The sequence below is a fragment of the Odontesthes bonariensis genome, chromosome 11 (genome assembly GCF_027942865.1).
Source record: "Odontesthes bonariensis isolate fOdoBon6 chromosome 11, fOdoBon6.hap1, whole genome shotgun sequence".
Classification (NCBI taxonomy): domain Eukaryota; kingdom Metazoa; phylum Chordata; class Actinopteri; order Atheriniformes; family Atherinopsidae; genus Odontesthes; species Odontesthes bonariensis.
Window position 1 is genome coordinate 12,625,162 of NC_134516.1, and position 14,210 is coordinate 12,639,371.

Here is a 14,210-nt window from a genome sequence, read left to right on the forward strand (position 1 = left end):
CACACAGAGAGAGCGAAGCTGCTTAATTAGTTGAAATCATCATAAATTGCGTCTATTTGAAACAGTAACATTGTCGCTTACAAGTCAGAACACAATAATAGATGTTGTTTGTGCATCTATGAAAGCGTCATTTGCGACTGCTTCTCTCGCTTACGGCCATACCACCCTGAACACGCCCGATCTCGTCCGATCTCGGAAGCTAAGCAGGGTCGGGCCTGGTTAGTACTTGGATGGGAGACCGCCTGGGAATACCAGGTGCTGTAAGTGTTTTTTTAACCAACAGGGGGCGCTGTTCCATCAAACTTCACATTAAGAATACTGAGATGTACAAGTAAACAAATACAATCCCACAAACAGCGACTTATTTTGAACTATTCAAGACCGGATATGTATATTGAACACCTGTTGCTTTCCTTAGCCTGGAAAATCTCTTGGAATTGGCTTTGTATGTATGACTTGGACTCATTTTCATTTTAATGAATTGGATTTGATTGCTAATGCACCTGTTGCTCATCTTTTCTGTTCTAGTGGGGCAATCTCCCCATGTTAGTTATCTACAGTGTGAGGACCAATCCATGTCCCAACAGTTGAGTGTCGGGTCTCACGGCCAATAGAGAAGTCTTTCTTCATGCTCATCGTGCTATTTATGACGCGCCTGGCAGGCCTGCAGACCCTGGTGAACATGGTGAGTTCACTGTCCTCACGTCTCGTGCAAAGGAGCTACAGAGTCATTTACTGCGATAGTGAGCAAGTTCTATGTTTACATTTAGTTTTTATTTCATTTACCACTTTCTCACCTGTGAGTCTTTTATCACATAAACAGGAGCCAAAAAGTAAAGTCTTCTGACTTTTCATTTGGTCAAAAGAATTTGAGCACAGATCCCCAAAATCAGTTTCTCTTCAGCGTACATGTCCTTTAATACACAATGAATTAAAGGAGGAGTTTTCTAACTAACCTGTCCACAGCTTCCACTTAACAAATGATACCAAATTAAGACTTAAGTCTTTTGCTGCCTAAAGTACACATTATGCATAATTAGCTTGAAAACTAAATGATTGGATACTTGATGCTCGTATGATCAAAAGCCATCATGACTAATTAAGTTTGTAAGCACATTAGGTCACATGTCATCAATCACTCAGTACCCACGTAACTGAAAATGCAACTACTTGTAAACTCTGCATCCAGTTTTTTGACAAAGATAGTGACAAGCGTGAAAGGCTTGAGCACAGACAGGAGGTGTTAATTTAGTGTGTTCTCAGTATGAGAGAGGAAGTTGTTCTGATCTACTGTTAAATGAAAAGTAAAAGAGAACGTTTCTGACTGACTGAGCAGCAGCGCCCCCTGCAGGTTGTAGAGGGAATTGAAAAAGCTTACAGCACCTGGTATTCCCAGGCGGTCTCCCATCCAAGTACTAACCAGGCCCGACCCTGCTTAGCTTCCGAGATCGGACGAGATCGGGCGTGTTCAGGGTGGTATGGCCGTAAGCGAAGGACACTGTGACAAATATCTATTATATAGCTGCTGGAATGATACGTGTCTTCCAGTTTTACACATAATTGGCCTGAGAGGCTGATGTTGATCCTGCACACGTTCTTCTCTCATGTGTTTCTTCTCTGCAGCTGAAAATGGGACTCTCAGATAGCTTAGTGTCCTGTCTTCTGTTCCCTGTGTGTACTTTTGTGTTCATCGTCACACAGAGAGAGCGAAGCTGCTTAATTAGTTGAAATCATCATAAATTGCGTCTATTTGAAACAGTAACATTGTCGCTTACAAGTCAGAACACAATACTAGATGTTGTTTGTGCATCTATGAAAGCGTCATTTGCGACTGCGTCTCTCGCTTACGGCCATACCACCCTGAACACGCCCGATCTCGTCCGATCTCGGAAGCTAAGCAGGGTCGGGCCTGGTTAGTACTTGGATGGGAGACCGCCTGGGAATACCAGGTGCTGTAAGTGTTTTTTTTTTAACCAACAGGGGGCGCTGTTCCATTAAACTTCACATTAAGAATACTGAGATGTACAAGTAAACAAATACAATCCCACAGACAGCGACTTATTTTGAACTATTCAAGACCGGATATGTATATTGAACACCTGTTGCTTTCCTTAGCCTGGAAAATCTCTTGGAATTGGCTTTGTATGTATGACTTGGACTCATTTTCATTTTAATGAATTGGATTTGATTGCTAATGCACCTGTTGCTCATCTTTTCTGTTCTAGTGGGGCAATCTCCCCATGTTAGTTATCTACAGTGTGAGGACCAATCCATGTCCCAACAGTTGAGTGTCGGGTCTCACGGCCAATAGAGAAGTCTTTCTTCATGCTCATCGTGCTATTTATGACGCGCCTGGCAGGCCTGCAGACCCTGGTGAACATGGTGAGTTCACTGTCCTCACGTCTCGTGCAAAGGAGCTACAGAGTCATTTACTGCGATAGTGAGCAAGTTCTATGTTTACATTTAGTTTTTATTTCATTTACCACTTTCTCACCTGTGAGTCTTTTATCACATAAACAGGAGCCAAAAAGTAAAGTCTTCTGACTTTTCATTTGGTCAAAAGAGTTTGAGCACAGATCCCCAAAATCAGTTTCTCTTCAGCGTACATGTCCTTTAATACACAATGAATTAAAGGAGGAGTTTTCTAACTAACCTGTCCACAGCTTCCACTTAACAAATGATACCAAATTAAGACTTAAGTCTTTTGCTGCCTAAAGTACACATTATGCATAATTAGCTTGAAAACTAAATGATTGGATACTTGATGCTCGTATGATCAAAAGCCATCATGACTAATTAAATTTGTAAGCACATTAGGTCACATGTCATCAATCACTCAGTACCCACGTAACTGAAAATGCAACTACTTGTAAACTCTGCATCCAGTTTTTTGACAAAGATAGTGACAAGCGTGAAAGGCTTGAGCACAGACAGGAGGTGTTAATTTAGTGTGTTCTCAGTATGAGAGAGGAAGTTGTTCTGATCTACTGTTAAATGAAAAGTAAAAGAGAACGTTTCTGACTGACTGAGCAGCAGCGCCCCCTGCAGGTTGTAGAGGGAATTGAAAAAGCTTACAGCACCTGGTATTCCCAGGCGGTCTCCCATCCAAGTACTAACCAGGCCCGACCCTGCTTAGCTTCCGAGATCGGACGAGATCGGGCGTGTTCAGGGTGGTATGGCCGTAAGCGAAGGACACTGTGACAAATATCTATTATATAGCTGCTGGAATGATACGTGTCTTCCAGTTTTACACATAATTGGCCTGAGAGGCTGATGTTGATCCTCCACACGTTCTTCTTCTCTCATGTGTTTCTTCTCTGCAGCTGAAAATGGGACTCTCAGATAGCTTAGTGTCCTGTCTTCTGTTCCCTGTGTGTACTTTTGTGTTCATCGTCACACAGAGAGAGCGAAGCTGCTTAATTAGTTGAAATCATCATAAATTGCGTCTATTTGAAACAGTAACATTGTCGCTTACAAGTCAGAACACAATAATAGATGTTGTTTGTGCATCTATGAAAGCGTCATTTGCGACTGCTTCTCTCGCTTACGGCCATACCACCCTGAACACGCCCGATCTCGTCCGATCTCGGAAGCTAAGCAGGGTCGGGCCTGGTTAGTACTTGGATGGGAGACCGCCTGGGAATACCAGGTGCTGTAAGTGTTTTTTTAACCAACAGGGGGCGCTGTTCCATCAAACTTCACATTAAGAATACTGAGATGTACAAGTAAACAAATACAATCCCACAAACAGCGACTTATTTTGAACTATTCAAGACCGGATATGTATATTGAACACCTGTTGCTTTCCTTAGCCTGGAAAATCTCTTGGAATTGGCTTTGTATGTATGACTTGGACTCATTTTCATTTTAATGAATTGGATTTGATTGCTAATGCACCTGTTGCTCATCTTTTCTGTTCTAGTGGGGCAATCTCCCCATGTTAGTTATCTACAGTGTGAGGACCAATCCATGTCCCAACAGTTGAGTGTCGGGTCTCACGGCCAATAGAGAAGTCTTTCTTCATGCTCATCGTGCTATTTATGACGCGCCTGGCAGGCCTGCAGACCCTGGTGAACATGGTGAGTTCACTGTCCTCACGTCTCGTGCAAAGGAGCTACAGAGTCATTTACTGCGATAGTGAGCAAGTTCTATGTTTACATTTAGTTTTTATTTCATTTACCACTTTCTCACCTGTGAGTCTTTTATCACATAAACAGGAGCCAAAAAGTAAAGTCTTCTGACTTTTCATTTGGTCAAAAGAATTTGAGCACAGATCCCCAAAATCAGTTTCTCTTCAGCGTACATGTCCTTTAATACACAATGAATTAAAGGAGGAGTTTTCTAACTAACCTGTCCACAGCTTCCACTTAACAAATGATACCAAATTAAGACTTAAGTCTTTTGCTGCCTAAAGTACACATTATGCATAATTAGCTTGAAAACTAAATGATTGGATACTTGATGCTCGTATGATCAAAAGCCATCATGACTAATTAAGTTTGTAAGCACATTAGGTCACATGTCATCAATCACTCAGTACCCACGTAACTGAAAATGCAACTACTTGTAAACTCTGCATCCAGTTTTTTGACAAAGATAGTGACAAGCGTGAAAGGCTTGAGCACAGACAGGAGGTGTTAATTTAGTGTGTTCTCAGTATGAGAGAGGAAGTTGTTCTGATCTACTGTTAAATGAAAAGTAAAAGAGAACGTTTCTGACTGACTGAGCAGCAGCGCCCCCTGCAGGTTGTAGAGGGAATTGAAAAAGCTTACAGCACCTGGTATTCCCAGGCGGTCTCCCATCCAAGTACTAACCAGGCCCGACCCTGCTTAGCTTCCGAGATCGGACGAGATCGGGCGTGTTCAGGGTGGTATGGCCGTAAGCGAAGGACACTGTGACAAATATCTATTATATAGCTGCTGGAATGATACGTGTCTTCCAGTTTTACACATAATTGGCCTGAGAGGCTGATGTTGATCCTCCACACGTTCTTCTTCTCTCATGTGTTTCTTCTCTGCAGCTGAAAATGGGACTCTCAGATAGCTTAGTGTCCTGTCTTCTGTTCCCTGTGTGTACTTTTGTGTTCATCGTCACACAGAGAGAGCGAAGCTGCTTAATTAGTTGAAATCATCATAAATTGCGTCTATTTGAAACAGTAACATTGTCGCTTACAAGTCAGAACACAATAATAGATGTTGTTTGTGCATCTATGAAAGCGTCATTTGCGACTGCTTCTCTCGCTTACGGCCATACCACCCTGAACACGCCCGATCTCGTCCGATCTCGGAAGCTAAGCAGGGTCGGGCCTGGTTAGTACTTGGATGGGAGACCGCCTGGGAATACCAGGTGCTGTAAGTGTTTTTTTTTTAACCAACAGGGGGCGCTGTTCCATTAAACTTCACATTAAGAATACTGAGATGTACAAGTAAACAAATACAATCCCACAGACAGCGACTTATTTTGAACTATTCAAGACCGGATATGTATATTGAACACCTGTTGCTTTCCTTAGCCTGGAAAATCTCTTGGAATTGGCTTTGTATGTATGACTTGGACTCATTTTCATTTTAATGAATTGGATTTGATTGCTAATGCACCTGTTGCTCATCTTTTCTGTTCTAGTGGGGCAATCTCCCCATGTTAGTTATCTACAGTGTGAGGACCAATCCATGTCCCAACAGTTGAGTGTCGGGTCTCACGGCCAATAGAGAAGTCTTTCTTCATGCTCATCGTGCTATTTATGACGCGCCTGGCAGGCCTGCAGACCCTGGTGAACATGGTGAGTTCACTGTCCTCACGTCTCGTGCAAAGGAGCTACAGAGTCATTTACTGCGATAGTGAGCAAGTTCTATGTTTACATTTAGTTTTTATTTCATTTACCACTTTCTCACCTGTGAGTCTTTTATCACATAAACAGGAGCCAAAAAGTAAAGTCTTCTGACTTTTCATTTGGTCAAAAGAATTTGAGCACAGATCCCCAAAATCAGTTTCTCTTCAGCGTACATGTCCTTTAATACACAATGAATTAAAGGAGGAGTTTTCTAACTAACCTGTCCACAGCTTCCACTTAACAAATGATACCAAATTAAGACTTAAGTCTTTTGCTGCCTAAAGTACACATTATGCATAATTAGCTTGAAAACTAAATGATTGGATACTTGATGCTCGTATGATCAAAAGCCATCATGACTAATTAAGTTTGTAAGCACATTAGGTCACATGTCATCAATCACTCAGTACCCACGTAACTGAAAATGCAACTACTTGTAAACTCTGCATCCAGTTTTTTGACAAAGATAGTGACAAGCGTGAAAGGCTTGAGCACAGACAGGAGGTGTTAATTTAGTGTGTTCTCAGTATGAGAGAGGAAGTTGTTCTGATCTACTGTTAAATGAAAAGTAAAAGAGAACGTTTCTGACTGACTGAGCAGCAGCGCCCCCTGCAGGTTGTAGAGGGAATTGAAAAAGCTTACAGCACCTGGTATTCCCAGGCGGTCTCCCATCCAAGTACTAACCAGGCCCGACCCTGCTTAGCTTCCGAGATCGGACGAGATCGGGCGTGTTCAGGGTGGTATGGCCGTAAGCGAAGGACACTGTGACAAATATCTATTATATAGCTGCTGGAATGATACGTGTCTTCCAGTTTTACACATAATTGGCCTGAGAGGCTGATGTTGATCCTCCACACGTTCTTCTTCTCTCATGTGTTTCTTCTCTGCAGCTGAAAATGGGACTCTCAGATAGCTTAGTGTCCTGTCTTCTGTTCCCTGTGTGTACTTTTGTGTTCATCGTCACACAGAGAGAGCGAAGCTGCTTAATTAGTTGAAATCATCATAAATTGCGTCTATTTGAAACAGTAACATTGTCGCTTACAAGTCAGAACACAATAATAGATGTTGTTTGTGCATCTATGAAAGCGTCATTTGCGACTGCTTCTCTCGCTTACGGCCATACCACCCTGAACACGCCCGATCTCGTCCGATCTCGGAAGCTAAGCAGGGTCGGGCCTGGTTAGTACTTGGATGGGAGACCGCCTGGGAATACCAGGTGCTGTAAGTGTTTTTTTTTTAACCAACAGGGGGCGCTGTTCCATTAAACTTCACATTAAGAATACTGAGATGTACAAGTAAACAAATACAATCCCACAGACAGCGACTTATTTTGAACTATTCAAGACCGGATATGTATATTGAACACCTGTTGCTTTCCTTAGCCTGGAAAATCTCTTGGAATTGGCTTTGTATGTATGACTTGGACTCATTTTCATTTTAATGAATTGGATTTGATTGCTAATGCACCTGTTGCTCATCTTTTCTGTTCTAGTGGGGCAATCTCCCCATGTTAGTTATCTACAGTGTGAGGACCAATCCATGTCCCAACAGTTGAGTGTCGGGTCTCACGGCCAATAGAGAAGTCTTTCTTCATGCTCATCGTGCTATTTATGACGCGCCTGGCAGGCCTGCAGACCCTGGTGAACATGGTGAGTTCACTGTCCTCACGTCTCGTGCAAAGGAGCTACAGAGTCATTTACTGCGATAGTGAGCAAGTTCTATGTTTACATTTAGTTTTTATTTCATTTACCACTTTCTCACCTGTGAGTCTTTTATCACATAAACAGGAGCCAAAAAGTAAAGTCTTCTGACTTTTCATTTGGTCAAAGGAGTTTGAGCACAGATCCCCAAAATCAGTTTCTCTTCAGCGTACATGTCCTTTAATACACAATGAATTAAAGGAGGAGTTTTCTAACTAACCTGTCCACAGCTTCCACTTAACAAATGATACCAAATTAAGACTTAAGTCTTTTGCTGCCTAAAGTACACATTATGCATAATTAGCTTGAAAACTAAATGATTGGATACTTGATGCTCGTATGATCAAAAGCCATCATGACTAATTAAGTTTGTAAGCACATTAGGTCACATGTCATCAATCACTCAGTACCCACGTAACTGAAAATGCAACTCCTTGTAAACTCTGCATCCAGTTTTTTGACAAAGATAGTGACAAGCGTGAAAGGCTTGAGCACAGACAGGAGGTGTTAATTTAGTGTGTTCTCAGTATGAGAGAGGAAGTTGTTCTGATCTACTGTTAAATGAAAAGTAAAAGAGAACGTTTCTGACTGACTGAGCAGCAGCGCCCCCTGCAGGTTGTAGAGGGAATTGAAAAAGCTTACAGCACCTGGTATTCCCAGGCGGTCTCCCATCCAAGTACTAACCAGGCCCGACCCTGCTTAGCTTCCGAGATCGGACGAGATCGGGCGTGTTCAGGGTGGTATGGCCGTAAGCGAAGGACACTGTGACAAATATCTATTATATAGCTGCTGGAATGATACGTGTCTTCCAGTTTTACACATAATTGGCCTGAGAGGCTGATGTTGATCCTCCACACGTTCTTCTTCTCTCATGTGTTTCTTCTCTGCAGCTGAAAATGGGACTCTCAGATAGCTTAGTGTCCTGTCTTCTGTTCCCTGTGTGTACTTTTGTGTTCATCGTCACACAGAGAGAGCGAAGCTGCTTAATTAGTTGAAATCATCATAAATTGCGTCTATTTGAAACAGTAACATTGTCGCTTACAAGTCAGAACACAATAATAGATGTTGTTTGTGCATCTATGAAAGCGTCATTTGCGACTGCTTCTCTCGCTTACGGCCATACCACCCTGAACACGCCCGATCTCGTCCGATCTCGGAAGCTAAGCAGGGTCGGGCCTGGTTAGTACTTGGATGGGAGACCGCCTGGGAATACCAGGTGCTGTAAGTGTTTTTTTAACCAACAGGGGGCGCTGTTCCATCAAACTTCACATTAAGAATACTGAGATGTACAAGTAAACAAATACAATCCCACAAACAGCGACTTATTTTGAACTATTCAAGACCGGATATGTATATTGAACACCTGTTGCTTTCCTTAGCCTGGAAAATCTCTTGGAATTGGCTTTGTATGTATGACTTGGACTCATTTTCATTTTAATGAATTGGATTTGATTGCTAATGCACCTGTTGCTCATCTTTTCTGTTCTAGTGGGGCAATCTCCCCATGTTAGTTATCTACAGTGTGAGGACCAATCCATGTCCCAACAGTTGAGTGTCGGGTCTCACGGCCAATAGAGAAGTCTTTCTTCATGCTCATCGTGCTATTTATGACGCGCCTGGCAGGCCTGCAGACCCTGGTGAACATGGTGAGTTCACTGTCCTCACGTCTCGTGCAAAGGAGCTACAGAGTCATTTACTGCGATAGTGAGCAAGTTCTATGTTTACATTTAGTTTTTATTTCATTTACCACTTTCTCACCTGTGAGTCTTTTATCACATAAACAGGAGCCAAAAAGTAAAGTCTTCTGACTTTTCATTTGGTCAAAAGAATTTGAGCACAGATCCCCAAAATCAGTTTCTCTTCAGCGTACATGTCCTTTAATACACAATGAATTAAAGGAGGAGTTTTCTAACTAACCTGTCCACAGCTTCCACTTAACAAATGATACCAAATTAAGACTTAAGTCTTTTGCTGCCTAAAGTACACATTATGCATAATTAGCTTGAAAACTAAATGATTGGATACTTGATGCTCGTATGATCAAAAGCCATCATGACTAATTAAGTTTGTAAGCACATTAGGTCACATGTCATCAATCACTCAGTACCCACGTAACTGAAAATGCAACTACTTGTAAACTCTGCATCCAGTTTTTTGACAAAGATAGTGACAAGCGTGAAAGGCTTGAGCACAGACAGGAGGTGTTAATTTAGTGTGTTCTCAGTATGAGAGAGGAAGTTGTTCTGATCTACTGTTAAATGAAAAGTAAAAGAGAACGTTTCTGACTGACTGAGCAGCAGCGCCCCCTGCAGGTTGTAGAGGGAATTGAAAAAGCTTACAGCACCTGGTATTCCCAGGCGGTCTCCCATCCAAGTACTAACCAGGCCCGACCCTGCTTAGCTTCCGAGATCGGACGAGATCGGGCGTGTTCAGGGTGGTATGGCCGTAAGCGAAGGACACTGTGACAAATATCTATTATATAGCTGCTGGAATGATACGTGTCTTCCAGTTTTACACATAATTGGCCTGAGAGGCTGATGTTGATCCTGCACACGTTCTTCTCTCATGTGTTTCTTCTCTGCAGCTGAAAATGGGACTCTCAGATAGCTTAGTGTCCTGTCTTCTGTTCCCTGTGTGTACTTTTGTGTTCATCGTCACACAGAGAGAGCGAAGCTGCTTAATTAGTTGAAATCATCATAAATTGCGTCTATTTGAAACAGTAACATTGTCGCTTACAAGTCAGAACACAATACTAGATGTTGTTTGTGCATCTATGAAAGCGTCATTTGCGACTGCGTCTCTCGCTTACGGCCATACCACCCTGAACACGCCCGATCTCGTCCGATCTCGGAAGCTAAGCAGGGTCGGGCCTGGTTAGTACTTGGATGGGAGACCGCCTGGGAATACCAGGTGCTGTAAGTGTTTTTTTTTTAACCAACAGGGGGCGCTGTTCCATTAAACTTCACATTAAGAATACTGAGATGTACAAGTAAACAAATACAATCCCACAGACAGCGACTTATTTTGAACTATTCAAGACCGGATATGTATATTGAACACCTGTTGCTTTCCTTAGCCTGGAAAATCTCTTGGAATTGGCTTTGTATGTATGACTTGGACTCATTTTCATTTTAATGAATTGGATTTGATTGCTAATGCACCTGTTGCTCATCTTTTCTGTTCTAGTGGGGCAATCTCCCCATGTTAGTTATCTACAGTGTGAGGACCAATCCATGTCCCAACAGTTGAGTGTCGGGTCTCACGGCCAATAGAGAAGTCTTTCTTCATGCTCATCGTGCTATTTATGACGCGCCTGGCAGGCCTGCAGACCCTGGTGAACATGGTGAGTTCACTGTCCTCACGTCTCGTGCAAAGGAGCTACAGAGTCATTTACTGCGATAGTGAGCAAGTTCTATGTTTACATTTAGTTTTTATTTCATTTACCACTTTCTCACCTGTGAGTCTTTTATCACATAAACAGGAGCCAAAAAGTAAAGTCTTCTGACTTTTCATTTGGTCAAAGGAGTTTGAGCACAGATCCCCAAAATCAGTTTCTCTTCAGCGTACATGTCCTTTAATACACAATGAATTAAAGGAGGAGTTTTCTAACTAACCTGTCCACAGCTTCCACTTAACAAATGATACCAAATTAAGACTTAAGTCTTTTGCTGCCTAAAGTACACATTATGCATAATTAGCTTGAAAACTAAATGATTGGATACTTGATGCTCGTATGATCAAAAGCCATCATGACTAATTAAGTTTGTAAGCACATTAGGTCACATGTCATCAATCACTCAGTACCCACGTAACTGAAAATGCAACTCCTTGTAAACTCTGCATCCAGTTTTTTGACAAAGATAGTGACAAGCGTGAAAGGCTTGAGCACAGACAGGTGTTAATTTAGTGTGTTCTCAGTATGAGAGAGGAAGTTGTTCTGATCTACTGTTAAATGAAAAGTAAAAGAGAACGTTTCTGACTGACTGAGCAGCAGCGCCCCCTGCAGGTTGTAGAGGGAATTGAAAAAGCTTACAGCACCTGGTATTCCCAGGCGGTCTCCCATCCAAGTACTAACCAGGCCCGACCCTGCTTAGCTTCCGAGATCGGACGAGATCGGGCGTGTTCAGGGTGGTATGGCCGTAAGCAAAGGACACTGTGACAAATATCTATTATATAGCAGCTGGAATGATACGTGTCTTCCAGTTTTACACATAATTGGCCTGAGAGGCTGATGTTGATCCTCCACACGTTCTTCTTCTCTCATGTGTTTCTTCTCTGCAGCTGAAAATGGGACTCTCAGATAGCTTAGTGTCCTGTCTTCTGTTCCCTGTGTGTACTTTTGTGTTCATCGTCACACAGAGAGAGCGAAGCTGCTTAATTAGTTGAAATCATCATAAATTGCGTCTATTTGAAACAGTAACATTGTCGCTTACAAGTCAGAACACAATAATAGATGTTGTTTGTGCATCTATGAAAGCGTCATTTGCGACTGCTTCTCTCGCTTACGGCCATACCACCCTGAACACGCCCGATCTCGTCCGATCTCGGAAGCCAAGCAGGGGCGGGCCTGGTTAGTACTTGGATGGGAGACCGCCTGGGAATACCAGGTGCTGTAAGTGCTTTTTTAACCAACAGGGGGCGCTGTTCCATCAAACTTCACATTAAGAATACTGAGATGTACAAGTAAACAAATACAATCCCACAGACAGCGACTTATTTTGAACTATTCAAGACCGGATATGTATATTGAACACCTGTTGCTTTCCTTAGCCTGGAAAATCTCTTGGAATTGGCTTTGTATGTATGACTTGGACTCATTTTCATTTTAATGAATTGGATTTGATTGCTAATGCACCTGTTGCTCATCTTTTCTGTTCTAGTGGGGCAATCTCCCCATGTTAGTTATCTACAGTGTGAGGACCAATCCATGTCCCAACAGTTGAGTGTCGGGTCTCACGGCCAATAGAGAAGTCTTTCTTCATGCTCATCGTGCTATTTATGACGCGCCTGGCAGGCCTGCAGACCCTGGTGAACATGGTGAGTTCACTGTCCTCACGTCTCGTGCAAAGGAGCTACAGAGTCATTTACTGCGATAGTGAGCAAGTTCTATGTTTACATTTAGTTTTTATTTCATTTACCACTTTCTCACCTGTGAGTCTTTTAGCACATAAACAGGAGCCAAAAAGTAAAGTCTTCTGACTTTTCATTTGGTCAAAAGAATTTGAGCACAGATCCCCAAAATCAGTTTCTCTTCAGCGTACATGTCCTTTAATACACAATGAATTAAAGGAGGAGTTTTCTAACTAACCTGTCCACAGCTTCCACTTAACAAATGATACCAAATTAAGACTTAAGTCTTTTGCTGCCTAAAGTACACATTATGCATAATTAGCTTGAAAACTAAATGATTGGATACTTGATGCTCGTATGATCAAAAGCCATCATGACTAATTAAGTTTGTAAGCACATTAGGTCACATGTCATCAATCACTCAGTACCCACGTAACTGAAAATGCAACTCCTTGTAAACTCTGCATCCAGTTTTTTGACAAAGATAGTGACAAGCGTGAAAGGCTTGAGCACAGACAGGAGGTGTTAATTTAGTGTGTTCTCAGTATGAGAGAGGAAGTTGTTCTGATCTACTGTTAAATGAAAAGTAAAAGAGAACGTTTCTGACTGACTGAGCAGCAGCGCCCCCTGCAGGTTGTAGAGGGAATTGAAAAAGCTTACAGCACCTGGTATTCCCAGGCGGTCTCCCATCCAAGTACTAACCAGGCCCGACCCTGCTTAGCTTCCGAGATCGGACGAGATCGGGCGTGTTCAGGGTGGTATGGCCGTAAGCAAAGGACACTGTGACAAATATCTATTATATAGCTGCTGGAATGATACGTGTCTTCCAGTTTTACACATAATTGGCCTGAGAGGCTGATGTTGATCCTCCACACGTTCTTCTTCTCTCATGTGTTTCTTCTCTGCAGCTGAAAATGGGACTCTCAGATAGCTTAGTGTCCTGTCTTCTGTTCCCTGTGTGTACTTTTGTGTTCATCGTCACACAGAGAGAGCGAAGCTGCTTAATTAGTTGAAATCATCATAAATTGCGTCTATTTGAAACAGTAACATTGTCGCTTACAAGTCAGAACACAATAATAGATGTTGTTTGTGCATCTATGAAAGCGTCATTTGCGACTGCTTCCCTCGCTTACGGCCAAACCACCCTGAACACGCCTGATCTCGTCCGATCTCGGAAGCCAAGCAGGGTCGGGCCTGGTTAGTACTTGGATGGGAGACCGCCTGGGAATACCAGGTGCTGTAAGTGCTTTTTTAACCAACAGGGGGCGCTGTTCCATCAAACTTCACATTAAGAATACTGAGATGTACAAGTAAACAAATACAATCCCACAGACAGCGACTTATTTTGAACTATTCAAGACCGGATATGTATATTGAACACCTGTTGCTTTCCTTAGCCTGGAAAATCTCTTGGAATTGGCTTTGTATGTATGACTTGGACTCATTTTCATTTTAATGAATTGGATTTGATTGCTAATCCACCTGTTGCTCATCTTTTCTGTTCTAGTGGGGCAATCTCCCCATGTTAGTTATCTACAGTGTGAGGACCAATCCATGTCCCAACAGTTGAGTGTCGGGTCTCACGGCCAATAGAGAAGTCTTTCTTCATG

The 14,210-nt window shown here is 42.5% G+C and overlaps 17 non-coding genes across 17 annotated transcripts; 9 read left to right on the forward strand and 8 right to left on the reverse strand.

The window, feature by feature from the left end:
* The first annotated feature begins 148 nt into the window (after positions 1 to 148).
* On the forward strand, positions 149 to 267 carry LOC142392802 (5S ribosomal RNA). The gene has a single exon (XR_012771437.1). It is a non-coding gene; the product is annotated as a 5S ribosomal RNA (ribosomal RNA).
* A 1,104-nt stretch (positions 268 to 1,371) lies between these two features.
* Positions 1,372 to 1,490, reverse strand: LOC142393543 (5S ribosomal RNA). Its single transcript, XR_012772139.1, has one exon. It is a non-coding gene; the product is annotated as a 5S ribosomal RNA (ribosomal RNA).
* A 352-nt stretch (positions 1,491 to 1,842) lies between these two features.
* On the forward strand, positions 1,843 to 1,961 carry LOC142392814 (5S ribosomal RNA). Its single transcript, XR_012771448.1, has one exon. It is a non-coding gene; the product is annotated as a 5S ribosomal RNA (ribosomal RNA).
* Positions 1,962 to 3,068: 1,107 nt separating this feature from the next.
* Positions 3,069 to 3,187, reverse strand: LOC142393661 (5S ribosomal RNA). The gene has a single exon (XR_012772153.1). It is a non-coding gene; the product is annotated as a 5S ribosomal RNA (ribosomal RNA).
* A 355-nt stretch (positions 3,188 to 3,542) lies between these two features.
* Positions 3,543 to 3,661, forward strand: LOC142392827 (5S ribosomal RNA). The gene has a single exon (XR_012771459.1). It is a non-coding gene; the product is annotated as a 5S ribosomal RNA (ribosomal RNA).
* A 1,104-nt stretch (positions 3,662 to 4,765) lies between these two features.
* LOC142393752 (5S ribosomal RNA) lies at positions 4,766 to 4,884 on the reverse strand. Its single transcript, XR_012772164.1, has one exon. It is a non-coding gene; the product is annotated as a 5S ribosomal RNA (ribosomal RNA).
* Positions 4,885 to 5,239: 355 nt separating this feature from the next.
* Positions 5,240 to 5,358, forward strand: LOC142392838 (5S ribosomal RNA). Its single transcript, XR_012771470.1, has one exon. It is a non-coding gene; the product is annotated as a 5S ribosomal RNA (ribosomal RNA).
* A 1,107-nt stretch (positions 5,359 to 6,465) lies between these two features.
* LOC142393768 (5S ribosomal RNA) lies at positions 6,466 to 6,584 on the reverse strand. The gene has a single exon (XR_012772179.1). It is a non-coding gene; the product is annotated as a 5S ribosomal RNA (ribosomal RNA).
* A 355-nt stretch (positions 6,585 to 6,939) lies between these two features.
* Positions 6,940 to 7,058, forward strand: LOC142392851 (5S ribosomal RNA). Its single transcript, XR_012771482.1, has one exon. It is a non-coding gene; the product is annotated as a 5S ribosomal RNA (ribosomal RNA).
* A 1,107-nt stretch (positions 7,059 to 8,165) lies between these two features.
* Positions 8,166 to 8,284, reverse strand: LOC142393780 (5S ribosomal RNA). Its single transcript, XR_012772190.1, has one exon. It is a non-coding gene; the product is annotated as a 5S ribosomal RNA (ribosomal RNA).
* A 355-nt stretch (positions 8,285 to 8,639) lies between these two features.
* Positions 8,640 to 8,758, forward strand: LOC142392863 (5S ribosomal RNA). Its single transcript, XR_012771493.1, has one exon. It is a non-coding gene; the product is annotated as a 5S ribosomal RNA (ribosomal RNA).
* A 1,104-nt stretch (positions 8,759 to 9,862) lies between these two features.
* Positions 9,863 to 9,981, reverse strand: LOC142393791 (5S ribosomal RNA). The gene has a single exon (XR_012772201.1). It is a non-coding gene; the product is annotated as a 5S ribosomal RNA (ribosomal RNA).
* Positions 9,982 to 10,333: 352 nt separating this feature from the next.
* LOC142392874 (5S ribosomal RNA) lies at positions 10,334 to 10,452 on the forward strand. Its single transcript, XR_012771504.1, has one exon. It is a non-coding gene; the product is annotated as a 5S ribosomal RNA (ribosomal RNA).
* Positions 10,453 to 11,556: 1,104 nt separating this feature from the next.
* On the reverse strand, positions 11,557 to 11,675 carry LOC142393802 (5S ribosomal RNA). The gene has a single exon (XR_012772212.1). It is a non-coding gene; the product is annotated as a 5S ribosomal RNA (ribosomal RNA).
* A 355-nt stretch (positions 11,676 to 12,030) lies between these two features.
* Positions 12,031 to 12,149, forward strand: LOC142392385 (5S ribosomal RNA). Its single transcript, XR_012771040.1, has one exon. It is a non-coding gene; the product is annotated as a 5S ribosomal RNA (ribosomal RNA).
* A 1,104-nt stretch (positions 12,150 to 13,253) lies between these two features.
* LOC142393815 (5S ribosomal RNA) lies at positions 13,254 to 13,372 on the reverse strand. Its single transcript, XR_012772224.1, has one exon. It is a non-coding gene; the product is annotated as a 5S ribosomal RNA (ribosomal RNA).
* A 355-nt stretch (positions 13,373 to 13,727) lies between these two features.
* On the forward strand, positions 13,728 to 13,846 carry LOC142393114 (5S ribosomal RNA). The gene has a single exon (XR_012771734.1). It is a non-coding gene; the product is annotated as a 5S ribosomal RNA (ribosomal RNA).
* Positions 13,847 to 14,210: the final 364 nt, after the last annotated feature.